The sequence below is a fragment of the Anser anser genome (genome assembly GCF_964211835.1).
Source record: "Anser anser genome assembly, chromosome: 2".
Taxonomy (NCBI): Eukaryota; Metazoa; Chordata; class Aves; order Anseriformes; family Anatidae; genus Anser; species Anser anser.
Window position 1 is genome coordinate 50341523 of NC_139721.1, and position 26113 is coordinate 50367635.

At 46.0% G+C, this 26113-nt stretch overlaps 1 protein-coding gene and 1 long non-coding RNA gene across 2 annotated transcripts in view; both read left to right on the forward strand.

The window, feature by feature from the left end:
* Positions 1–634: 634 nt before the first annotated feature.
* On the forward strand, positions 635–19120 carry LOC310893406. The gene is made up of 6 exons (XR_014578961.1): positions 635–1317; positions 1423–5842; positions 6547–6958; positions 7315–10389; positions 12864–13320; positions 13904–19120. It is a non-coding gene; the product is annotated as an uncharacterized lncRNA (long non-coding RNA).
* Positions 19121–25770: 6650 nt separating this feature from the next.
* ROCK1 (Rho associated coiled-coil containing protein kinase 1) overlaps positions 25771–26113 on the forward strand; it is a 90101-nt gene continuing 89758 nt past the window's right edge. Inside the window, exon 1 of the mRNA XM_083821860.1 lies at positions 25771–25927. The gene's annotated coding sequence lies outside the window, so the exon portion shown is untranslated. The remainder of the gene's footprint in view (positions 25928–26113) is intronic.

The window sequence follows — 26113 nt, forward strand, 5'->3', positions numbered from 1 at the left end:
TCTGCCTCTCCTCACGGGACATGCCTTCCAGCCCTTTTAGCAGCTTTGTTGCCCTCCTCTGGACACTTCCAAGGACCTCAACATCTTTTTTATATTGTGGAGCCCAGAACTGCACACAATACTCATGGTGAGGCCTCACCAATGCTAAATATAGTGGGAAAATTGCCTCTTTTGACTGTTTATAATGCTCCCCAAGATGCCATTTGTTCTCTTGGCTGCCAGGGCACGCTGCTGGCTCATGCTGAGCCGCTGCCACCAGCACCCCCAGGTGCTTTCTGCAGAGCTGCTCTCCAGCCGCTTGTCTCCCGCTCTGTGCCTGTGTCGGGCATTACCCTGCCCCAGGTGCAGCGCCCGGCATTTTCCTCTGCGAGCTTTATTCCTGTTTGTCTCACAGCTGGACAGTTCCTCCAGAAGGATGCTGAGAGGGAAAGTCCAGAAGGATTACACCCTGCCTTCCCCTCACCCACCAAGCGGGTGAACGTACGGAAGGACCCGTCCCGGTCCCGGTCCCTGTCACGGCCGGTGTGGCGGCGGCCCGCCCGGCGGCCCCGCAGTGCCGCCCAGCGGTGCGTGCCCGCCGCGCTGCCCGCCGCTCCCCGCTCCCTTCCCCGCGGCTCCGGGGCCTGAGGGGCGCAGGAGGCCCGGGAGGAGCCGGGCGGAGCCGGGGGGCCCCGCCCGGGATCGGTGCCTGCACCCGGGCTCCCTCCGTGCTCGGCCGGGGCCTCTGTCACCGCGCCGGCTGCCCTTCCCTGCTGCCTGCCTTTCACCACCTCGGGTTTATCACCTTTCCTCTCAGCCGTACAGCCCTGTCCTGGGGCACTGTTGTGATGTTTGAGCAGTTCGTATTTTCTCCTCTACCACACGGATGAGGAGCCCCGTTTCCTCTCTGTTTAGACCCTTGCATTGCAAGATTTTTTCTTTCCCCATCCAGGCCAGCTCCGGCGACAGTAAATATCCACGCAGGTACCCCTGCAGTGGGCACCCCCGGGTGAGCAGGTGGGACATGGCCAGGCAGCTGGGACCTCTCTGAGGAGACACCACTGCTTCAGCAGCCTGCGGCCCTGCTTTGCACCTCCCGGCGCAGCAACAAAGGTCAGGCCCTCAGAGGAAAGCGGGCTTAGTCTGATGTTTCTTTGCCAAACGTCTCTCGGTCTGAACTATGCCGTGCTTGAGGTTACGTGTGCGAGCGTGAGCACACCCGGTGCAGGACGGGCTGGGACCAGGACGCTGCCTGCCTGAGAGCGCCAGGCTGCTGCTGCTTGGCAGAGCGCGCAAGAGCTGGCGACCTGCCCAGAACACCAGCATGCCCCACGAAAGGTAAAACAAACAAACAAACAGAGAAATGTAAGCAGAAATGAGCTCTCAAACAGGCTTCCTTACTTGGCTCTGAAGATTAATTATTATTATTTTTTTGTCTTGAAGTCCTCCTGTAAGCGACATCTGAGGACAGAAAAAGTGCTGCCTGCCTACCTTTGTTCCCTGTGGCCTCATCTCCTGTGCCAGTCCACTCAGTGCCCTTGAATTCCTCTTTTTGTTTCTGAGAAGACATCGTTTTGGGCTCAAAGGCAAGTCCCAGACACTCTGCCCTCAAATCAGTGATACACCCTCTCTGGATCTAGCCAGCCTCCTCATGAAGGAGCGAGGATGGAGGCAAGGGGCTGATGCAGCGAGGAGGCTGAAAGCAAAGCATGCTGCACGGTGAAACATCTGAGATGAAGCAAGAGAGGCAGCAAGGAAGGGCTGCAGCACACAGATAGAAGAGGCTCTGGCTTGAATCTCCCACCAAAGGATACCAGGGAGAGTGGCCCAGGGATGGAAACGTGAAGTCAGGAAGTGTCTGATGGCAAGAACTGTGGATGCTTCTTAGGGAGATCTCAAGCACCAACAGTATCAGAACAAGCCCCAGAACACCTGTACTTAGTTGTCATCATTTCAAACAGATTTCAGCTAAAATCCTGAGTTTTTACCAAAACGTTTTACAGCATGGGACTGCAAACTTTTGATCTGATACTACAAGTCTTAAAGCCAAATCTCCTGTGTCCCCAGACTGCAGCTACTTAAAATATCTTCAGTTTTTTTCTTTGCATATTTCTCAACTGAGTGGTGGTATGGCGCCATTCAGATTACACCATTCAAAATAGCCATGGCCTGAGGTGATCAGATTTTAGGAAAAGTGTTTAATGTAGGATCTATGAGCAGAACTGGAATGTGACAAACAGTTTTATTGAGCTAATTCATTGCACCAGTTAGGGTCATTCACAAATGTAATTATGGCATAATATTTAAGCTGTTGGGTTTTTTTTAGACCCAAAACTCCACAATGAAAATTTAGAAATACTTAAAAAATTAAAGGAAGAAACAAGAATGAAGACATTAATTTTGTTTCCCTTTAGCAGAAGAGATTTATCATCAACAGATACAAAATGAACCTTTATGTTGCACATTTCAACCACAGATTTTAAAGTATGTTATAAAAGGGGTCAAGTATCACTGGCATAAAAACTGAATTAAAACCAGTGGAATTGCTCTCTGCAGCTCTGCCAAGGACATAAAAGCAGCATTAAAAGCTGTTAACTGTCTTGACTCTTAATTCTCTGCATATCATGGACTACACTGACTCTCACTGCTGTAAACCGGGTAATCTATGCTGAGATATGAAGGTGAAAAAATGCTCTCTATGCACTTTGGACCCTAGTGAGGATCAAAACACATGACCGCATAAATCAAAAGGCACTGCATAAATCAAACACGCTGTTCTTTTCTAAAAATTTTCTTTAGCATTATTAAACCGTGTAATAACTTTATATTTGACTTAGCCTTGGAAAATTGTTCTTTAGAAGAGTTTATAAGCTGCAGACACTGTTCCTAAAGCCATAGAACAGATTTTTTGCTCACGGGGTTCTGCACAATCAACTCATGAAAATCTCAGGAACAATGGACACGGCTTCCTTTGGTTTTGTCTATGTCAACACGAGGAACTGCTTTAAGCTGTAGCTACAGCGTATTCACGGCACTCATGATGCTTCCAGACCACCAGGGCTTTTTTACTTCATTCCTTACATTTGTGTTTTCCCTAGAAACAATGCATGCCCATGGCTGTGTACATTGAAATACCGTTAAACATTTGTGTGATTTAGTAAGGCACTGCATTTTCTGACCACTAAGGAACCGGAGAAGTTTCAGAAAGCATTGCTGGACTCTTTGGATGGTCTGAGACTGAAGGTTTCCTAGTGCCTGGTCTATCCACTGAACTCATGCTGCTGTTATACCACATAGAGGCCCATTCCTCAAGAAAGACTTTCCAACATCACTGCAGTGTATCCAAGTAATTTCTATTCCATAATAAATGAGACAAAAATGCTCTAGCTATAGAATATCTGCAGCATTTTGTAACATGTCACCCAAATAGCAGATCTCTGACACGCCGAGTTGGCTCAGCTGGAAGACATTTATGCCTCAGGCCTTAGTCTCAGGTCGGCTGTTGATACTAACAGATACTTTGAAGGTAGGGAAAGGAGTGCCTCGTTGTTATAATTGCTGTCCTTTGGCTGAAATGCTCAAACGAACTGCATTTTCTTCTGCTGAGAGCTGTTTATCCCAATGTAAATGTAGATACAAACAAACAGAAGATGGCTGGTGTTTTCAAAGCCCAAGAGTCGGTCCCGGCTTCCCAGCGTGGTTCTCAGGCTGCAGAGGCCAGGCTCTGCCAGCTCCAAGCTATCATTACTTCACCAACTTGGAAGCCACTTGGGATTTGTTTGTCTTTCTGTGCTATTCCCATACTCGAAAAGTTTTGAAAAAATTAATCTGCCCTATGACTTCATAGAATCACAGAATGCTTTGGGTTGGAAGAGACCATAAAGACCAGCCAGTTCCAACCCCCCTGACATGATCCACGTGATCAGGTTGCCCAAAGCCCCATCCAGCCTGGCCTTGAGCAGCTCCAGGGATGGGGCATCCACAGCTTCTCTGGCAGCCTGTGGCAGAGCCTCACCGCCCTCACGGTGAAGAATTTCTTCCTAATGTCTAATATAATCTAACTTGCCGGGGGTTGGCCAATAACTTTTGGATAAATGGGAGCTGAGTCCCTACTGAAATCAGCAAACCTGAGCTGCAGCTGACATGTCAAGTGAGAGTAGTTTTACTCTGAGAGACTTTATCTGTGGGATGAGCGATGCCCAGAGGTGAGACTTCTGGCCAGGAGTCCATCCTTCAGCTAAACACATTCCAGCGGCAAGGCTGTCCTGCCTACTTATGTCTGGATTTTTCAATGTTTTCGAGCTACTTGAAGTATGGATATAAAGCGTATGAGGTAAAATCACCTAAAACACTAGCTCATAAAACATCTGTTAACTGTCTAACAAAATAAGCGTGAAACAACGATCCATTCTGTTCGAGCAAGGCATTCAAGGGTGTCATGCTGCTGAAAGCTGACTTTTTTCCCTTTAAAACTGAAGAATTTCATCTTTATGTTTCTACGGGAAGGCTTCAAAGTCCTCACTGCTGATGGGAACGTCAGGACAAGCTCGCACACTGCGTGGCTCACAGCTTCCTGCTGCTGAAAGGCATGCGTGGCTCCTATCAGCCTCCTGTTGACACCAGCCACCCAGTGACATTTGTCACCTGGCAAAATCTGGTCCTGCGTTAACAACAGGTACTGTGCAAATACACAGCTGAACGCCTGACGGTGTTTCTCCTATGCCACTGAGACCACTACTGCTACGTTTTCTTTCATTTTGCTCTGTCTTTTAAGAAAAGGCTTACTTTAATAAATATTTTTATATTTATTTTATATTTATGTTTTATTTCACATTTGTATTTTAAATTTTAATTTATAAGCAGTCTCTTTTCAACAATAAAAACATGAAGAAATGTTTTCCTGGGGAAGAACAAAGAGTTAATTTTTTACTGCTTGGCCCCAAGTGACCCCTTGTTCCCACTGCCTTTGAAATTACTGGAGTTTGCTTAGCCTGAAAAATTACAGCTATAGGAAAACTTACATTTCAGTGTTCTATTTTAAAAAGGAACAGCAGAATTTTAAAAATAGCATCACCATTTTTTTTTTCCTGACTGTGGTGTCTCCAGCCCAAGTATGTTGATGCAATTTCCAAAGCACTAAGAAATGTCTTAGGTCACATTTAAGTCAGGTCAGCCAAATCCAGGATCAGTGAAAAAATGAGTTGTTCATCTGTTCTGGAATGAGATCTTTCTTCCCATCATTCTTAGTTATAAAGATATCTTTTGTGTGGTTGAGGCTAAATTTAAGCCCAGGCTGAGTGTATTTGTGTACTATCTATGCGTGTTTTATGCATCAGCAGAGCACTCCATTACTGGTAGGCTGCACACACAATTAGGGCTTTATGATCTTTGAAGTCGGTTAATACAAAGATTTATGTATTTGCAGCAATAAAAAGCCTGTGAAGTCATGGGGATAGATGTTTTGTAGACCTACAGTCCGATTCTCCTTTGAGTGGTGTTGGTTTAGCTCCACTGTTTTCAGTGGCATCCATCCTCACACCATCTGAGCACCAGAAGAGCAGAAGAAGGAAACCCATCCCTCAGTGCATGCCCGGGGAGGTCCGCTCCTAGAGAGCTCGCTTTTATTTCAGACCACTGGGGAAAGCACCAAGAGAGAGAGCAGGCTCCACGGCAGAAATCAAACCTTACAGCACACTTCTTCCACCGAGCAGCTCACGGCAGCATCCTCGGGCTGGCACCGCGGAGGGGCCGCTTCACCGGGGGGCTCCTGCCCGCCCGCCTGCCCACGATGCTCCCCAGGGCACGCCAGGGCGCAGGAGGGCAAGGCAAATCCACGGCCACGTGGGTGAAAATGAAGGAAACGGTAAGGCGAAATACGCTCATTTAATACGTGCACTGCTATTTAGTAAAGAAAAAAAGGTTTTATAGGCGCTTTCTTTCCTTTCCAAAGCATTTAGCTACTGCAGGAGGCTTGAAAAGTAAAATGAGTTGAGCTTCAGCAGATCTATAGTAGCAGTTAACTAGCAAAGGAAAGTTCATGTGTAGCTGTTTCCTGGTGTTATAATGTTTTGATAACAATGGTACACAAAGACTTGTTTTGTTTAGCGTGCGCCATGTTGCTGCATTTCAGACAAAGTCTCGATTCACTGAGTTGAAGACAAAGTCTCGATTCTTTCAGTTTGAGGCAAAAACCCGGGATGAATGTTTGACAAAAGCATGGATCTGAAACATCCCAAACTGCAGGAGTAAGGAAGCAGATTAGTATCAAATTCTACTTCCAGCTATGAAGAAAACAAGGAATAGACAAACATGCAATTTTTAATTGGAAGGACAAATTTAGGAAAAAATGTTCCCCCTCAGCATTCCCTAGCTAAGCCTGAAATCCTGAAGTTGAAAATATTCTTCCTATGCCCTGCTCACCCTCCCTACCCCAGGCAGATCTGTCCTCTCTGGGCTGAGATTTGCTCTCACCCAGCAGCCAGTTTCCCTTCACGAGCAGAGCAGTTTTGTTTACCACCCCCAGGTGCAAACCTCATTAACTGATGTTTACTTCTTTTGTGTTTTCAGCTTTCAGTAATGAGCCGGGTTAATGGATAGTGAAGATGGCGGTGGTAGGGAGAACGGTAAGGAAAGTTCAGGAGCTGGTTTTACACCTTTGAGCTTTACAGGCTCATAGGCATTATGGCTCTCAGCCATTTAGCTACAAAAAAAAATTAAAACAAAAAAAAGAGAAAAAAAATATGGTCCTTTTGCATAGGTTTTGGTTTATTGTGTTTTTTCATTATTATTATTATTATTATTATTCAGGATGGTGGGAAACAAAGCATAGCCAAGCCCCTGACATTTCACAAGTTATAAATACTGTACAAAATTCTACTTCTGGCACCGGAAAATGCTTTCTCCTGTTGTTCAAAGTGACTCCAGATGCTGATGTACTTAGTATACAGCGCAAGTAACCGGGCTGGAATGAAAAAGCACGGTAATTGAGTTTACATTCATCTGTCAATATTCCTAAGGGACAGACTGTTCTGTCTGCCAAGTCTGCTCTGCTTATGCGTGCATATCTTCAGCGGACTGGAGATTCCCACAGTGGAGTCTCCCCCGTGAGCAGGGGATCTCTGCTGCTGTTATGGGTGGAGGTGGTGAGCACTCCAGTTCTGGTCATCCCCCCGTCTCCCACAGTATGGGGAGGTGGGATGAAGTTTTTTTTCTGGAAATGAAAGAAAAGGTTGTGGTAGAAATGAGGATTTCAGTATCAGATCTTCCCCTGACCCAGGTTCCATATTAGCTTCTCTTCTATGTATTTGACTAACCGCTGTCCCTCATTTGAGACAGTTCCATGAGAAGGGATGTCTGTGCGACTTGACCATACAAACAGCAGCAACCTCCGTCCCAAACACAAGAGCAAATCGATACCCATAACAAAACAGACATGAGAGAAGAAGCTACTATGACCGATGTCCCGTAAATCTTGGAAAAACATGGAAGAAAGAAGAGATGGGAGAATCTGTGAGACAAATCAGCAAGGGAATATTTGGTCCTAGGATCTGGGAAAATTTTTCAGAGGAAAACTGAAACAAGGAGCCTCTTCTGCTGATTTGGGGGTGACAGGAGCTGGTCGGCACAAGGAGAGGAATTGCCTCCTGCTGATAGCTTTCTTCAGCCTTCAAAGTGCATCTAACTCAGGGAAGAAGTGGATCCACCCCAAATTCCCCTTCTAGTAGAAGAAACCCTCAGCACGTTGGCTGCAATGCCATGCTGAGGCACAAGTCCATGGATAAAAGCATCTGGTTCCCAATTTGAAAAGCAAGCAGCTGCCAGTGCACAACAGGTCTGAGGCTAAATGGGTTGGATCCACGGTGCACGCACCATGAAGCTGCTATGGATGGCTGCAGCGAATCTTATCTGTCAGATATAAAACCGGGAGGACTCACAAACACACGCAAGGGGAGGTGGGACCCTTTGTGCCCGGCAGGTCAGACCCGCACGGGCCTTGCATAGCTGGGCTTCCCTCTCTGAGCTCTCCTGGTCTTAAAGTGTCTCGCTGAGGAATCTGGCCTGGCCAGTGGCAAGCTGCAGTTTCCCTCACAGACCACTGTGAGCATCTGGGGTTTTACCATGGGTGGTGGTGCCTGCGGTGAGTATGAAAGCTTGCAGTTAGGCAGGAACCAGACCTGATGAAACAGAGCCCAAGCATTTCACCCAGCTAAGCAGGAGCAGGCCCGCTCCTCCTGGCCTCCCCTGCAGAGGAGATGGGTGGGAAGGAAAGAGCCGGCTGTGCGGGCAGGCAGGAGGCGGCCAGGCACCTGGAGAAAGGGCAAGTCTGAATCCCAACAGCTGAGCCCCTGAGACCTTCTGAGCATGAGCAGCTACAGCTCTAGCTGCGGAGCTCGGATGCCTCTTCCTTTGCTTTCCCATGAGGGAAGGACACTTGTGCTGGCACCAGCACAGGTAGGACCCGAAACCACAGTTAGAAACCTCACTCTGCAGGTACCCACAGGGGTCCTCTGCCCACACCTCAAAGCAATGACGTGCTGTTAGAAGGAAGGGGTCAACTCTGGCCATGCACAAACACATTGTGCTGTGGCACCTGAAGGTAGATGACCGTGTCCTAGTGAGGGTGGGATACGTGTCTGAAGGTCAGGCCACGTGGTGGCATCTCCCACCGTGCAGGGGGCTTCTGAGGCAGGGGGCTTAGCAGTGCACCAAACTTTGGCCAGCCAAAGAGGAGCCGTGCAGCAAGGAGAGCAGGTTCCCAAGGGTCCTGGCTGCGTGGTGGGTGCCCCATGGGGCTGGCGTGCCCTTCCCATCCCGACAGCCACAGCAGCTGCGGGGCCTGCCCGTGCTCCCACGCCTCAGGCAGCCATCGCTGCAGTGAGAGATGGGGAAATGGGAGAGGCGAGCTAGTGGGAAAGGGGTAAACAGTGTTTTGCTCAAAGTGGCGAATGTTCTTTGCTCAGCAGTTGTCCTCAACCACCCCAGCGTCCCAGGCTAAGCAACCTTCACAAAACTTGTCCGCGCAGAGACTGACCCAAGCCAACATCTGTAAGGGAAAGCAAACAGGAGAGTGGACAAATTCACCTCTTTTAAGGCTGGAAGATTGCCACCCGTTTGAAATATGTTCACAAACCCAGTTTTTCCTCCTTTGTCTGTGCCAGGCCTTTAGGACACCTCCTCCTTATGTTCCTACCCTATAAAGAAAGGGAAATAACTAGGAAGTTCAGTGCCTCATTCCTCCACTCACCTCTGCTCAAAATTTACTGCAGTACTACAGCTGTGGTCCTCAGCTCTGCCCATTCTCAGATTCCCTTGCTCATCCTCAGTTCAGCCTAAAGAAATAATCAGCAATGGCATTTTCCTCTCTTTGCACTGTGCAAGAGGGCCGCGTTTGGGTCTCAAGCCTTTGAGGACTCCTCTAGGCACGAGCGTATACTTTCGCAAAACAAGGACTCATCCTCCTGGGCAAAATGGTCCAGGTGGGAGTTAGAGAACCAAATATATTTATGTGAACTACGTAACACTTTTTGATAATAGAAGAAATAGTCAGCTCTATTTCTATTTATGATAGGGTAAGTCACAAGGATAAAATACGAGCTATTTACGCCCACCACAGCCCTTCACCTCCCAGAGGCACAGACTCGGAGCTCGAAGGAGCCCTGCCGCGGGGCATGGCAGCGAGCGGCAGCCCCATGCCTTTGCCAGGAGGACGGGCTGCAAGCCTGGAAGCATGTGAGCAGCTTTTCCAGCTGCCATCAGGGGTTACCGTGCCCTGGCTCTCATCCCCAGCCCTGGGTGCTGCCGCTGGTCGCCGTGCCCCTGTGTGCAGGGCGCTGTGTCCAGTTTCAGCTGCGTGTTGCTGGGCTCTGCTGCCGTGGTTGTTCCCTTCCCCCTCCACATCCATTGCTGCTGAGTGCTGAGGAAGGCAGCAGTGGGCAAAACAAAGGGCAGCAAGCAGCCTTGTGGCCTACCTGATTTTTGTTATTGTTTTTTTTTTTTTAACTCCCTCTCCAAGCCAGAAAGTTCCTCAGCACGAGCGAGCCAAAATGAACCTTGGCACCAGCACCATCTTTCTCCCTGCCTGTTAGAAACAAAATGTTCCCCAGCGTCCACGGAGGTTTTTCCCTCAGCCGATGGCCTCCAGGCTGAGCTCCTGTTGCTCTGGCAGGAGATGCTGAGCAATGTGATCCGCTGGGATCTCCGGAGGGCACCCTCTGGAGATGCACCAAGACTCGAGGAGCGGTGCCCCCCTGTAGCAGCAGCAGCCGTGGAAGGGCCGTGACGTGGGTGCCATTGCTCACCATCTGCACAACGTCCAGAGCCTTTGAGCCCGCACTGTCTCTAGGCACCGGAGTGTATCCCTAGTGAAGGGTCAGCGTTGGAGCCGTACAGTCCAGTAATTCTTCTGTTTGGGTATCTTTATTTTTTATCAACAGTACTTATTATTATTTGATCTTACATTTATTTCCAAGAACGATGGCAAGGAATATCGTTAAAAAGATAACAAGATCTTCAGGAAGGAAAGAAATCCACACATCTCATCCTGGATTACTTTTTTTTCTGTGTAGTTTTATGCAGAGAGGAAACTGAAACAATCACAGGCTGTGGATGAACACCAGCTACCAAATTTTATTTCAGAAGAATATTGATAGGAAATTAAGATTATCATGGGAAAAGGACATAACTTTTATTGATGCCTATGGGAAATGCCGATCACCTACATGCTTCAGTAATCCAGCATATGTATGGTATTTGTTGGATAACTCCCCTCTGCACTCTAACCTTCTTCACCCAAAAGCAGAAGCTAAATTCATTCGTATCATTCCCACACTAACAATTACAACAAAGCAGATGTTTCAGCATATGCTTAGAAGGACTCTTCTCAGTCCAGTGGAAAGGAGAAGTATCAATGAGAAAGGAAGGGCGTACCTTTCACCACCTAGAAAACAATTATTTGGCTGCTGTGAGGCTCTTGCTCTCCTCAAAAAGCAGATGGGTGCAGAGAGCAATTAGTGTAGCCAGAGTTTTCTTAATATCTGGGATAAAATCCTAGTTATCAAAGTGAAATTTTTTTTTCTGTCCCATACAGAGGGATATTTTTTCTCATTATGTATGTATTCTGTCCAGTGCTGGGGTGATGAGCAGTAAGCTTCCTAGCAAACATCAGATTAGAAGAGTCTTCTGTATTTAGGAATATCTTACTCACCAGAAGTATATTTAGTGAACTGTTGATGGATGCCTTTGCTTCAGAAAACAGTAACAAATGTTGGTTCTTAACGTCCTGAGATTAGAGGTGATGAAGAGCATCTTGCAAAACTGGCAGTGTCCCTACTTTCTATCTTACCACCCTTTCCACTGTACCCTAAGACTGTTCCAAAAAAGTGGCAGGAGGAAGAACCAGTGATACTGCTTGTGATCATTTGTATGGGGAGATAATCAAACTGAATTTTGAGAGGTAACAGCCACATGCTACAGGTACTGTCATTATAACTGCAAGTACTGCAGGCTTCCCCAAATTCACCCATTTTCTAATTCCTCCACTGGGAATTGGATAGGTCTGTGGATGCACAAAGTGTCTTTTGCTGCTGTGGGTTCCAAAACAGAAACAAAAAATGCTCAACACTTATTGCTCATGCAAAGGCCATGCTTCAACTTATATACAATGATGGGAAAATACAGCTCTGTGTCCAGATGTGTTGATCTACACAAAATCAGCTTCGTTGTGCTGTGTGGGGCTGTCTCTATAATACAACCTGACATTTTCAAAAGTGGAAAGAGTTATGCAAGATTACATGTTCCTCTAGAGACTGAGTTAATTTCAAGCCCCAAAGATAATCGTGGAGCCTTGTGCTGGTTCCGCATATTGATGCTATGAAGCTAAACTTCCTATCCGTGCAGCAACCTTACCAATAATAGCAAGCAGAGGGGATTTTCATCTGAAATCAGGATTTCTCTCAGTGCTACTCACTATTACACATTCAACTAAGACAAGCAATCTTTGCAACTGCCATGACTTTCATTCCACAACCAAACTGAGGAGATGTTTGTTAAATATCAAATTCCAGTCCTTCGGACAATTAACGTGTTGGCAAGAATCCTGCTGCGATATCTGTTGGCCAGTCATTAGTACATTGAATTATGCACACTTGCAATTTGATCTTGACCAATGCAATTTCCTTTCCTTCTTTAGGAATTCTTCCACTGCCTTTATGCCCAAGGGATAGATAGAGACGATAGCTGTATACAGAATGCTTCAGTTGTGAGGCTAATACTTAAAAGATGATTCTACTTCTGTTTATAGTGATGCTCTGCTCTACAAAGTCCATTGTAACAATCTGTGACATTTAGCATTAAAAAAAATAATAATAGGAAAATGTACTTGCATTTACCCAAAGGGGCTCTTTTTGTAATTTATTAAGCCCATGTCTTTGGTTTATGTGAGGGACTGTGGATTATCTATGACAGAGGGGCAGAATGACATGCAGAGAGTTGTCATTCAGTAGGATCTGCATCTTTCCACAACAGAAAAAAATATGAGTTTTCCTTTAAAGGTAAGTTAGCACTATCTAAGCATATAAGAAAGCAGATTTGAGTTAGCTGGCTGTGGAAATTACCTTAACTGTATGTGCCATGTCAAGTGGCAGGATAGTCCAGTGATAGGTTTGACTCTGACCCGAGTCACAGAGCACTTCAGAGCTCAGGTTGTGCAGGCCAGGGTGATCTTATCAAAAATGGAAACTTCTGAGGAGGCATTAGAGCTGTACCTGCAATAAAAACATTGTTTTAGATTGTGATTTATACTTGTATGATATCTGCAGATTTTTTTTTTTTTTGGTACTTTAATAACTTATGGTAAGTTTAACTTTTTTTTTTTTTCCTTTTTATAGGGCCTTTGGAAGTCAAAGTCATTCATCTCAGAGACAATTCTCTTTCCTGTGTTCTGTGAATTTCTGTGTGAGACTCCCTGAAACATCCACTGTCGGAAATGACCGCGGCTTTTCTCTTGTTGGTTTCTCCAGGAAAGGTCAAGGCAGGCAGCCAGTAGGACGACTGGACAACGTCACTGCTTTAAAGACCTGTGAGTTCTCACTGACACTGAAACAGTAACGGGCGACAGAGCATTAGGAGAAACTACACTGCAAAAGCAGGATGAAATTTCAAGAGCAGATTGAATAGGGAAAAGGGTTAGGAGGGTTTAGTAAGGCAGAGGGAACAAAACCTGATTTCTCCTAACCACTCTCCCAGCTCCGGGATCTGGACTACATGACTCCTACTTATGTCTGACATCATACCTCCACCCCAAAGCTGAAGGAATAAATGCCTGCAAACAGTTTGTGTTACTGAGTAAGTGGCAAGAATCTGGGTTTCTTTTATGTGTTGTAGGGTCCTGCCCCCCCGCCTCGCTTTTTTCTCCTTAATAAACAATATAGCATGTCCAATTCCTTGTGCCCCAGTCCTTAAAACACTGCCATTTAAGCTACAGAGCCAGTTCCTGACATACTGGAAAAGAGCAGATTTAGGATTCTTGGTGTAATCTTTTTTGTCCCTCCCCACGCGCACGTGTTTTCTTACAAACTCTTCCATGACACAGTCATATTGCCGACTTTCCCACAGGATGCATGCCTCATGCTGTACAACACAGGATAATCACACCCAGTGGCAGAAATAAATTAGCATAGCAATCTTAATCTGGTATTTCCTAATTTTCCTAATTTCCTTATCCTTCAATGCTCAGCCGTGCTAATCTAAACAATATTCTTTAATGTAATTTTTGTATGTTATCATTTAAATATATGTATACGTGTTTGTCTACCTCTCCATCTATCTGTATCATCTCTTAATGTATTGGTAAACACAAAAGAAAAAGATAAAAGTTGTTTGTTTTCTATTCTTTAGGAACCGTTTGATCTCTCCTTGCTTGTTTTAGCAGCTGCCTGACTGTTTTTCCTCGTATGTAAACGTCAAAGTCAATCAGAGGTCAAAGCTCTGGACGAAGACAGACTAACGAAAACAACGGTGGCGAGCACATGCGATGCGAAGGAGCTGAGGATCTCGGTGTAGCACATCACCTCCTTCCAGATGAGGGGGGAAATTATCGACGTCTTGGACGCAACATTTCTTGATCCGGACATTTGATGTGGTTGTCAGGGCTTGAATTCTCATTGGGAAATAGGTCTCGCAGAGAACTGAAGGGTACAGCCATGTGCTGCAGGACTTGACATTCTCTGGCTATTCTTGGTTCAAGTGATCTGGAAATAGCTTAATAGATTACCGTAAAAATGCTGGAGAAAAACAGCCTTTTTCTGGTTTCTGTCAGATGCAGAAGGCTTCAGGGGAGGGCATAGGTTTTGATTCCCAATGTGCTATTCTCTATTCTGTTAAAGGGGAAATCAAAGAGAAAGGAAGCCCTGGAGAGGCAGCTTCTGCAGCAGAGCAGCATGGAGCATGTTCCGTAGACGTGTGCAGTGGTGGCACAGGATGTGTCTTGAGTTTGTGCTTTTTTTTTTTTCCCTTTGGGAGAACATCTGCCTTTTCCCTGTTCATCTGTCGGCGGGATCAGGCCCCTGCTTGTGCAGAAGCCGGAGGATGCTGGTGGCAAAACATCAGTTACAATATCATTTCAATTATTTCCCTCAAATATATTAGCGTGCATTTGTTGCTTCTTCCACACCCGCAGCGAATTAAAAATTGAAATCAAATAATGCCCAAGTTACGCTTAAGCTAAAAGCCAAACTGTGAACATTGGGGCTCTGGGCTGTGCCCAGAGACCCTGCTCTACAAGGCATGAGAAAGACACGTTTCTTTTTCTCAGGGAAGCAGAGGAGTTTCCCACAGAAGCCGTGCCTGTGCTGCTCTGGGACTCGTGGAGGGGTAAATGACCGAGAGCAATGGGGGGAAATGTTACAGGCCCATCAGGCAGGTGCTGTGGGGAGAGAGCACCTTTTTCTAGCTATGGGCCTCCTGGCAAGGGCTAAGAAGAGTTTCAGTCTCAGGAAGTATTTGAAACTGTCCCTGATTCAAGGAATATGTGGCTTATTGTCCCTTGTTAATGTGGTCAGAAGCAATGTTGTTCTCTGTATCTTCTCATTCAACAACCTTTTTCTGCTCAGTTCCAGGCCATTTAGCATCATCCTTTCCACTAATGATCTTCACATCAGATTTCATTTTAGCTGAAAGTATTAATTTTCAGACCAGTTTCAGTGAGTTTTGCAAGAATTTTGCAAGAATTAAAATTTTACTCACTTTTTCATGACTATTCATCACTAATACCGTTCTGTTTACCCCTAACTTCCATGTCCCTAAGCATTAATGCAAAAGTGAAGAAAAAAAAATACAGCAAGAAGTCAGTGAGAGAAAAGAAAGAAAAAGTGTGAAGTACCTCTGTGAAGAGCCGTGTGGGTGCAAAGAGAAGCTAAAAGGATGCAGGGAGAGAAGCTGGGAAACAAAAGAGGAGGAGAGAAGCTGGCCGGGGGCTGCCCTGCTGGGAGGAAGGGGAAATGGGAGCAGAAATGGGAGCAGGGAGATTAGGTACGGTCTTCAGGCAGAGGGTGGAGAGCTTGCAGGGATGGGGTAAGGGGCAGGAAGGAAGCAAATAAAGAGTGCAGGGGGATGAAGTTTGTGCAGTGAGAAAAGGAGATTGCCTTAGTAACAGCATTTCGCGTTGTGTGCTGGTGGACTGCATCGTGTGTAATCAGCTTGAAGTAGCCGTCGTGATTCTTCGGGAGACGACCTAGAGAAGAGTATTGTGGCTTTATTTGAATCCTTTCCTAACCCGGGGTCTCTCCACATAAAGGCTGAGCATTGTGCTGCACTGAGTGACAACTGGAGTGTGTTGCGTTTTGTGCATTGTCATTGATTCTATATGCCTTTTGTGCCGTGCCTGCTGAAAACAAAGGTCAAGTACCAGCAGATTCTGTTTTCTGTGAGATTTAATTAAAGCCTGAGGATAAAGGCAGAGTGCTAGAAACAGCTACTGAGTGTGAAAGATGTTTAAATTTGCCTTACTATATTTTCAATGTCAGTTTGTCCATAGCTGCTTTGTAATTATTTTTTATTTTCTTTTGATGAAATGACAGGAGAGTAAACATTTTAAAAAATCCAGATGAGTCTTATAGATGGTATCTTCTGTAAGTAAAGCAATTGTTCAATACAGGCTTGGAAAGAGGTGCTAGGAAACAGAGTGAGGAAGCACACTAAGTAGGATGCAACAATTTCTGTTCATAGTTTTGGTGCTAGTAATTTAGTGAGTGTAAATTGTAGGGCTCCAAATGGACTGGGTTGCATAAGGTTTTCATATCCCTTAGTGACAAAACAGCAAAGCTTATTGTATTAGTCTGCAGTGCTTTTGAAGCTTTTGATTTTGCCATACCTACAGGTTTTTTTTTTGTTTAAATAACAATAAATAAAATAAACCAAAACAAAATCTTAAGAAAAGCCGGGTTATTGAAACTGGATGCAGTTAATTTACTGGCAGATACCAAACATGAGATCCCACACAGCTACTCCACTTCAGCACGCACTGATCCTTCAGCTTAGCAGGTGATAAGGCAGGAATTCGTGCTCAGCTGGCGATAAGGCAGCGCGTAGCTGCCTCTGGAGCACACAGAAGCGTCATGCAAATCTGGCAGCGCTCGTGTATCAAGTCGGCAAGACAGACAGGATGAAGTCATACGTCTACGGGCGCAAGAAACCATCCAGTTTACCCACAGTTTTGAAATTATGTATGAGTAATGCAGCTACTTCTCCCGGTGTAGGATGTTGTGTACGGGACAAGTCTTGCACACTGTGAGTCTAAAACCAGCCAGCTCAGAATACGCCATAAACAAAGAAAGTCCGGGGACCTGGAGGTACAGGGCAGACCACGCTCCAGCACCACACATCCCTGGGGGGAATTACCCTCCAGAGCACAGACAGAAACTCTCTGCAGGTGCAAGTGGGGACGTATTTCACAGGGGCAGCCCCTGTGGTGCTGTGGGATCACCGTGAAACCATTAAATTTCACGTGGAAGCTGGCCAGCAGAGCCCCTAGCCCCTGGCTGCTCCACTGAGATGCTCTTTTTAGCGAGCAAGCTGCTGTGCGGTGCCGGGCGGCAGGCCCCCGGACTTCCTGCGTAGCTCCGCGCCGCTGTGCAGACATCCATGCCTGCAGACATGAGTCATTTTGGGGAGTCTGCAGGGTTTTGCAACAGCCTGAGCAGGACATGACAAAGTCGGTAGCAGAGAGTGTGCTCGAAAGAGCCAGGCAGCCCCAGTGTGCTCACACGGACGCTACAAAGACGACCCCGTAAAATGATCTGACAGCTGCTGGGGATGGGTGGGAGCACAAAGCTCCACCTGGCCAAGAGCTGATCATCTCCCCCATGTGCACGAGGCTGGCGTTTCTTCCCTCCTTTCCCTTTCCCTCCTGATGGCTTTCCCTCGCTACTCTTCCAGTCTCAGCGATGCTGAACGAGACGCCGAACAAGGGGAGCACTCGCAGCGGACAAGACGCAGGATGCAAGCGCTTTCGGCAGAGGATGCTCTCGATGAGGGTTTGCAAAACTGATTTAGAGACAGTCGCAGTTACTGCTGGCCGAGTGATACGGCAGCAATGTTTCAGTGCCTTTCAGGAGTGACTCAGGAAGGAAATAGTAGCAGCTAACCAAAAATAATCATGTGGTCATCAAATAGGAAAAATATTGGCCACAAGACATTCTCGGCGTATTTCCCCACAGTGCAGATAACATCAGTGACCACTGACTGCTACAACTGCATGAATTTTTATAATTGGTTGGATTTACATTTCCAATTGCTACGTTCAAACTACTGAAAGTACAAGGAACCAGACTATTATGGAGCCAGGGGTTGGTTTAGTGAAAAAGTCTTGGGTTTAAGCAGTTCCTAGCACTCCTTTGCGGTGGCCATCGTTTTATCCTCATGTGAAGGTAGCGGCATTACCCTATCTGTGCCCTACACTGCCCGCAGTGGTCCAGACCACGCCGGCACTGCCGGCAGATGCGGTTGTGCAATGCAGTGGCTGAAACACAGCTGCACGAAGCTGCAGCAAGACGGGCTTCGGGGCCACAACAAGTGAAGAGATGTTTCCTGGAGGCCAATTTCCCTGCTGTTGGTACCTCAGGTATCTAGCTCGAAGCTGGCCTGGGTAAGTCTGTGGGGGCAGAGCTGTAATTCCCTTTTCAGCACACGTATTTGCAGGTACAAGGACAAACTTCTAGTCTTGCCACATGGGACTAGCGGGCAGTTTGGGCTTGCGGTGGGAGAAGGCAACTGCTGCCACTCCAGCCAGCCGCATTGCACCACCACGTCTGCTACGTGTGGTGTCGACGTGGTCTGAATTACTGCGGGCGTTTTACAGCACAGATAGCATAACGAGCATGAAGTCACGGCATGGTCACAGCAACGGAGTGCTGGGAACTACTTAAAATTAGATAAACGCAAGACATTTTCGCGAAAGCAAATCCAGACTCCATAATGGTTTGGGTACAGTACTTGTAGTTTTAGTAATTTGTCGAAAAGCACTTATTTTAGTTCTGAATTATTCTGTAGTTTCATAGAAATTGGTCATACAGAGAGGAATATCTGATTACGGAAGTGTAATAAGGTAACTCTTTACAAACACTGCTTTTGCATATGCATTTTCACGGGTACGTGTTTGTTTCACAAGACTCCTGAAGGAAAGCTCTGCTTGCCACACAACCTTTTGTTTCTGTGGTAAAGGTGCCACAACTTTGTCTAGAAGCAACTTGGCAAGCTTTTGTATGGCCACAGGCCATGAATGAGTCAATCACCTTGTACTTTTTTTAATCCACTGCTTTACAGGACAGCCTAATCTATTCTTATGTCAGACTGCGAAATGTTATTTTGTGTCATCAGACATCTGCTCTGAAGAAAAGGACGAACATGACTTTTCAGGAGATTGCAGCACAAGATTTGGACACAGGATTTTAAATGGGATTCTGCCCTTTAAAAAAATTTCTCTCTGACAGTCACTCCAGAAAAGAGACGAGATTCCAGACAAAACGTAGGACACACAAAACCAAGCTCATACAATTATTTTAGATTGTTTCTAAGCATTTTTTTTCTTTTTACTTGCTTCCTCCTGATTTCCAAGCTCAGAATAATGCCTGTTATCTGCACACTCACCCACCCCACGTATTCGATGTGCAGGGAAATCCCACAGTTCGCCATTGGGCCAGGTAGCTTGCTGTGGATTCAGTGGGTACTGGCAGACCGTTCTGGGCTGGTGCGACCAACCACCCTGCTGGGCTGAAATCCTGCTCTGTGCCCAAGGGAGAGGTGGCTGCACCACCAGCAGGGCTGGAAGTTCTCCTAACCTGCGCCAGGTGCCCCCGTGTGCCCAGGGACAGTTTAGGATGATTTTGGCATTCTCCGGGCCTGGTGGATGTGCTATCTTGGACCGTGTGGAAAAAGCAGGCTGAGCTGGCTCTTTTTTCCCTCTGCCTGAGAAATCAGAGTCAAGGACGTATTACTTCGGGTCTACCCCACTTTTGAAATGGGTGTCAGGAAGAGGCCAGCTCCTAGCCCTTGGTTGTCACTTTGTCAGGCTGGTTTTGCTCTCATCAGATTAGCAATCTGTGAGCCCATTTCTTCCTTTTGAACCAGTTTAAGGCAGTACTGCCGACTTGAAGCAATCAGAGTAATAACGAGGTAAAGCTGATATTAAATTACCCCCTTCCAAGCAGTAAGAGATGAGTTACCCAACAGACATGCAGGGTGTTTTGCAACAAGAGGTAGGAAGTTTGGTGTCTTTTATCTCTGAGGAGGGAAGGGAGAGAAGAAAAAGCAAGATTAACCCTTTGGTTCCAGACCTGAGAAAGCTTGCCCATACTTTCCAACATGCAGTATTCTGTGTATGATCATACCTATAAAACTTCCATTTATACCTCTCGGATTGTTATGGCCAAACAAAAATAGAATTGTAATAAAAATCAAATGAAAATCTTCTCTGTCCTTAAAGACTAGACTCCCTTGAATCTCACAGATGTGCTCTAAGAGTATAGAGCTCCACAAACACAACTGCAATGGTCATGCTGGTGTAAAATAACAATTAGTTGACTGTCTGTAGTGGCATGAGATTAACAGAAGAACTCAAAAACATCCTGAACATGAACAAAATCAGTAATTCGGCTGCTGTGATTTAACTATTAAAAGCCACCAGAAATTACTAAATTGACTCATTTACAATTCCTGCGGTTGAAATGAATTCAAACTATTTGTTGGCGACAAAAATTTTAAAAATTATCTTTTTTAAGTATCTCATAGGTAGTCCTTTGAAACGTGGATTTTTAAAAACTGCACATGTGGTGCCATTTGCATGCATGAAGTTTAAGGCTCAGAAGCAAGATAGAAGCTATATACAATCACATGAAGATTCATGATACTAAAAAGTTGTCTATAACTTGTCCTGCAAAACTTTCGATGGTGATGAGTGCCAAGAAATGCAACTTTCATCATTCTGTCTACAGAAGGGTCATATAAAGTCAGCACCTTTTATTCCAGCAAAGTTATAAAATGTGTAATTTAGAAGTTAATTATCTGCTGAAGCCTGAAACTGTTAAATATTTCCCAGGCCCAAGACAAAAACAAAGTTTTTTATGGATTTGACACAGTCTTCAGCAAAAGAGCAAAGCATTTACAGGCAGTGTAGATATTTAGGACAATATACATAAAACTAAAGCCAGGAGAATCAAAGCTAATTTACTTTTAAACTCAGCCTGGTTTACTTTTCAACTATTGCCTTCAGAAGAACAGTTTCAGTAAGGACTGCAGAACTAATCCAACCACAGGAAATGTGATATGTGTATGTGGGTGAAGTAGGAATAAGGTGGGGTGGGAGAAAATTGTTCTGGGAGAGAGCTTAGGAGTAAGAACTGAGGAAATAGGAAGAACAATTCTTAATCTTGTAGATGATTCATAGCTAACAAATTAATAGCAGAAAGTCAGACTCATGATAGCTTAATCTACAAAGAGGTCTATAATGACTGTAATCACTCTACTTACAATGGAAATAAAAAGATACAAATAATTCCCTGTTGTTTTAAACCCTGATAGATGATACCGTGAGGAGATTAATTTTTAGCTCCTGCTTTAATATAATCCTAATTTTCTGAAACCATTTTTTCAGGCTAAAGCTTTCCACGTGTGTTTTTTTGTTTGTTTGTTTGGGCTGAGAGTTGAGTTTGTTTGGGTTTTTGAAGATTTCAAGCACAAAGTACTTGGGCCATTTTTAAGCTCCAGGACAGTGAAAATAAAAAAGCTTTTTCCCAGGGCAGAAGAAGAATTTCTGGCATCTTAACGTTTTCTGTACCCACCAAGTGGCTTCAGTGGGAAAACAGTATTTGCCACGGAAATAGTCCTCATTGAGGTATGAAGCTTTCAGCATTCCAGTGGAATTTTGTTTTGATTTGATTTAAAATCGCTTGGTGAGCTTTTGCCATACATTGGTCACAGTCTTTTTCTGTGCTTTTAAAGCATAAAAGCACAGGGAGCCTACGCTGTATACGCATTCGCGGTTGATATTGGCCTGAGCCATCTGGTGACCAGATATTTACCCTGTGGATTGCTATCTCTCTCCGGGCTCACAGCTCCCCTCCTTTCCAGATGCAGCACAAGTTGCTTTGGGAGGGCCTACACGGAGCTGTTTATACAACCATGCCCTTGTCTGCTGGCAGCAGACGCATCTGTGTTTGCACTGGAGCAGACGATCCCATCCAGTTCACTTCCCGGCTTGCAACACTTTGTTTTCAGTGGCCCAAACCAGGACACTGCAAAATTTCCAAAAGGTGATTTTTTTTTCTAGCTCGTTCAAGAGAAGCCAACAAAGATCCAGGTGCCCCATTTCTTATTCATCACTCACCATGCACAGGCTGCAGGAGCAGTTTTTCCCCAGGTTTCCTGTGCTAAGCACAAAGCAGAAGTGCCACTGTGCGTGGAAGTGCATGGTGCTGGAAGAGGAAAGAGCAGGAAACTTTGTCAAGGAGCTGGGACACATCAGAATATGCCAGGTCATGTGCCTGGAGCCCTCCGTCTTTATTAACATTAATGACACGTACTTATCTACATAGGTATATATTGCAAGTTTTCAGCATCTACAGAGGTTTGAAAGATAGTACTTTGGTTGAGTATATCCATGCCAAATTCTCTTTTGATTGATTATATCCAAATTTGTCTTCTCTTGCTAGCAATTTTTATTGTCAAGGCAATTTCTATTCTGTTCTATTTCCATTCTGTTCTACTTCTTGCATTTTTCCTCATCCTGGAAGAACCAAAATGCCTTTTCCTCCTGTACTAAGTGTTATGACTAATATCTGTCACTTCTCGGTTTTGTCACTCCCATTGGTACCACTTTTTAACGTGTTCACTACCTCAAGCATCTTGCACTTCTAACCTACAGCCTGTAATTCCTTCAGTTTTTCCAGCATGCAGCCCGCGAGGGAAGACATGCGGTCAACAGTGTGACTGGAGCTTTCGGTTAGCTACCAGCTACTATTGCTACCAGCATTCGCCACCTAGCGCAGCTTTTTTTTTCAGATCTTGCAAGTACACAGAGCTCAGTGTTGGTGTGACTTTATCAATACCTAAGGTCAGATCAGATATGCCGACGTGCCACCAGTCCTTGATTGAAACACTGAGAGCGCCTGCGAAAGGCCTTTCTGGTGCACAGCTTTGTCAAAACGTTTTGCCTAAGGACTGTGTTTGTTGTCCACAGCCTTCAACTCAGCTTCAAGAGATATTGGCCCACACCATTAAGTGCCCTGAAGACTAGAGCTGAGGCAAACCTGAGTCAATATTGTATGGCAAACAAGGAAAAAGGGTGGTGGACCAAAAGCAGGCCTCACGTAGTGTGATTTAACTGCTGCAGGTTTCGTGCTGACTAAATAGGAAGTTGAATGTGAAGGTAGATCCCACGTTACCAACTTGGCCTAATATGGTGAACAGGATGTGGACTTATTTCTGCCTTGTGTAACTCTTCTGAAGTCAGTACTTACATCAGAAGTTAGCGAATCCTCGCCTTCTCTCACTTTCTGTGAGTGTACTCTTTTTAAAGACGCACAGTCGGCGACCTAAGAAATCGAAATCGAGATGGCCTTTAACCTTACTACAGGGTCTCTCACTTAGTCGTCCCTAGCTTTTTCATGAGAGGGTGGGGGGTCACGGTGCCTGCTCAGAGAGGGCCCAGCTAATACTTGCCAAGTACTCCATTGCTGTTTTGTTCTTGCTTTTTGCTAACTTCCTGAAAGTGACCTTGAAACCTGCTATGATTTGAAGTCTTATTACTGTAATGTACAAGAATGTTACTTATGTGATAAATGCTATTACATGTACTTTTTACGGTATAATGTAGTAACTCTATTTTACTGACTTCTGTATTTAATAGGAAATTGTGATCTCTGTCAAGAAATCAGCTTTTCAGTCAGTGTCAATTTGACATATTTGTCAATAGTTGTCATATTTGACATATGTGACATACTTTGTACATATTTGTATCACACTAATAACAGAGGCATTCAAATATCTCATAAAATAGGCAGACAACGTATGCGAGGACTATGATTCCTGTTTTATTGAGGATATCAGTTTGTCTGCGTACAAAGCATGGACACGAGCCAACACAGAGACACCTTCCCGTATTAGAGGCTGCAGGCTTTTGAAGAGAGAAAAAAAGATCTTTCAGGCTTGCAAGCTTAATCAGCTCAGTGTTATCAGGTGAAACATGTGTCGAGTAATTGCCATTTCGCTCAACAAAAGCCAGCTAAATTCCAAAATATGGGGCGCAACAAACGCAGGAAGAAGAAATTATCCATTTTTAGTTTATTTGTTATCCGGAAGCAAAAACAAAGTAAGACATTGTGTTCAATGCATTATGACTGCTTATCTAGGATGGAACTTCATATGGTTCCTAAGTGTCCAGTGCTAGACACACGCAAGTTCCTTATCATAAAGATACAAACAGTCTGACTGCAGCTCATGAAAATATGTTTCAAGAGCAAACGTGAATGAGTGTTCACTGGATTAGAAACTATTACATTACACTCTTGAGTTACAACATGAGCATTTTATCTCACCAGACACTTTTAATCCCTAACTGTTTTTAAAATTAGAATTTATTTTCCCTTTTGCTCCCCTTGACATTTTCAAAGCAGTGCTCACAGTTTCCTAGACAGCTGGCTAAGGCACCTCCCACGCAAATTCTACTGCATTTTGAGGCAGACAGACAGACATTTTTACTTCACCATACTCGTGAGAAAAGCCCGATCTGACAGCCATGTTCAAAATACTCTGTTTGCATGCAGCTGAGCACAAGCACAGCAGCTTCCCTCACCAGAATCGCTGGAGGAGGTGCTGGGCAGTGCTGTGCTTCTGTCCACCTGTTGTGTTGAAGCTGGGCCACTGTAATAAGGTAATGCAACGTGCACTGGGCAAGTGAGAGTACGATCCATGTTGGTTTGCAGAAAGGAAGCCTGGAATGGATGGAAAAAGTGTTGTGTTTCCAAGACCACCTATATCTTTTCCCGTATTCATCCGATAAAACACATAAGTAGCATCCGGAGCATGACTCAGGGCTGTGAGCTGCAGATTCAGGCCTCCTCTTCCTTTCTCTATTACAGGCCTCATGAATTTTGCATTTGTTTCAGCTAGGGGCTTGGAATCACCCTGCTGAGGCCTGGCATCATACCTATGTATGTTTAATGGCTAAACCAGATGCCTAAAAGCAATGCAAATCAGGCTCTGCATCTCTAATAGTGATTTTTACCTTGTTTGATATCAGGTCTGTAAGGAGCATTTCCTTTGCATTTCAAGGACGACTCACTGCATGATGTATGGAGTGATCACAAGCCTAGATGCTGTAGCTGGCGGGGCGCATGAGATGTTCTCTGTGGACTGTGGTTGCTGAAATGGAACATCTCCACTTCCAAGAGCGACCAAACCCTTCCAATCAAAGGGCTGTGGTAATGGCCTGCACAAGATGAGGGAAATCAAACACGAGCATAACGCTGTTGTAGCATACATTTTTCCTTTAAGTGTACGTAATTCTTGTAAATATATATCTATGTGTATATGAGGAGACATTTCTTCTCAGAAAGAGCAGTCAGGCATTGGAATGGGTTGCCCAGGGAGGTGGTGGCGTCACCGTCCCTGGGGGTGTTCAAGGCAAGGTTGGACGTGGTGCTTAGGGACATAGTTTAGTGGGTGACATGGGTGGTAAGGGGATGGTTGGACCAGGTGATCTTGGAGGTCTTTTCCGACCATAATGATTCTGCGATTCTATGATATATGTATATATATATGCACGTATATATGAAGGCAGTTGTGGACAAAAAAAGGCAAAATGTAGAATGCTGTTTCTTTTTCCTCTGAACGAAGCCAGATGGCAGGTAGTGAATACCCAAGGTGGAACAGCTCAAATACGCGAGCACTTGACTACAGATGGCTTTGTTTCGTGCCCATGGCTTTGAAAACCCAGCGTAGCGCTGGCGATACGGGCTTGCAGCCGCCAGCGATTAACGAGCTGCCGTCCCACGTCGCTTTCAGCGATCTCGGTAGGAACGCGCTGGCCATTTCTGCAACGGCAGCGGGAACCGAAGCCCTGAAGCGGCACCTGAAGGAGCAGAGGACGGGGCTCACGGCAGCGCCCTGTCAGGGCCACCCCGCCCCTAACCGCCCTCAACCGCCCCCAACCAACCGCCCCTAACGGCCGCCGCGCGCGCGCCCCCTCCGACCGTTGAGCGGCGCCCCCGCCCGGCGCGCTCACGCCTCCCCTTCCCCTCCCGGGGCAGAGCCGCGCATGCGCGCCCCGCCGCGCCGCCGTCCCGGGCTGGCCGAGCCGCCCCCCCCCGTTCAAACAGGAAGGCGGACATGTTGGCGGCCGCCGCGCCGTGAGCCGCCTCCCCTCACACCCGGCACCGGGCGGCCCCGGGGCTGCTGTCCCGTACGTGAGGGCTGGGGGGGGGCTGAGCGAGGCGGGAGGGGGCAGGAGGAGGAGGCGGGAGGAAGACGAGGAGGAGGAGGCGGGAGGCGGGAGGAAGACGACGAAGAGGAGGAGGAGGAGGAGGAGGAGGAGGAGGTGGGAGGAAGATGCTGTTGCCGTCGCCCCGCCGTTGAAGCGGCTCGCCCC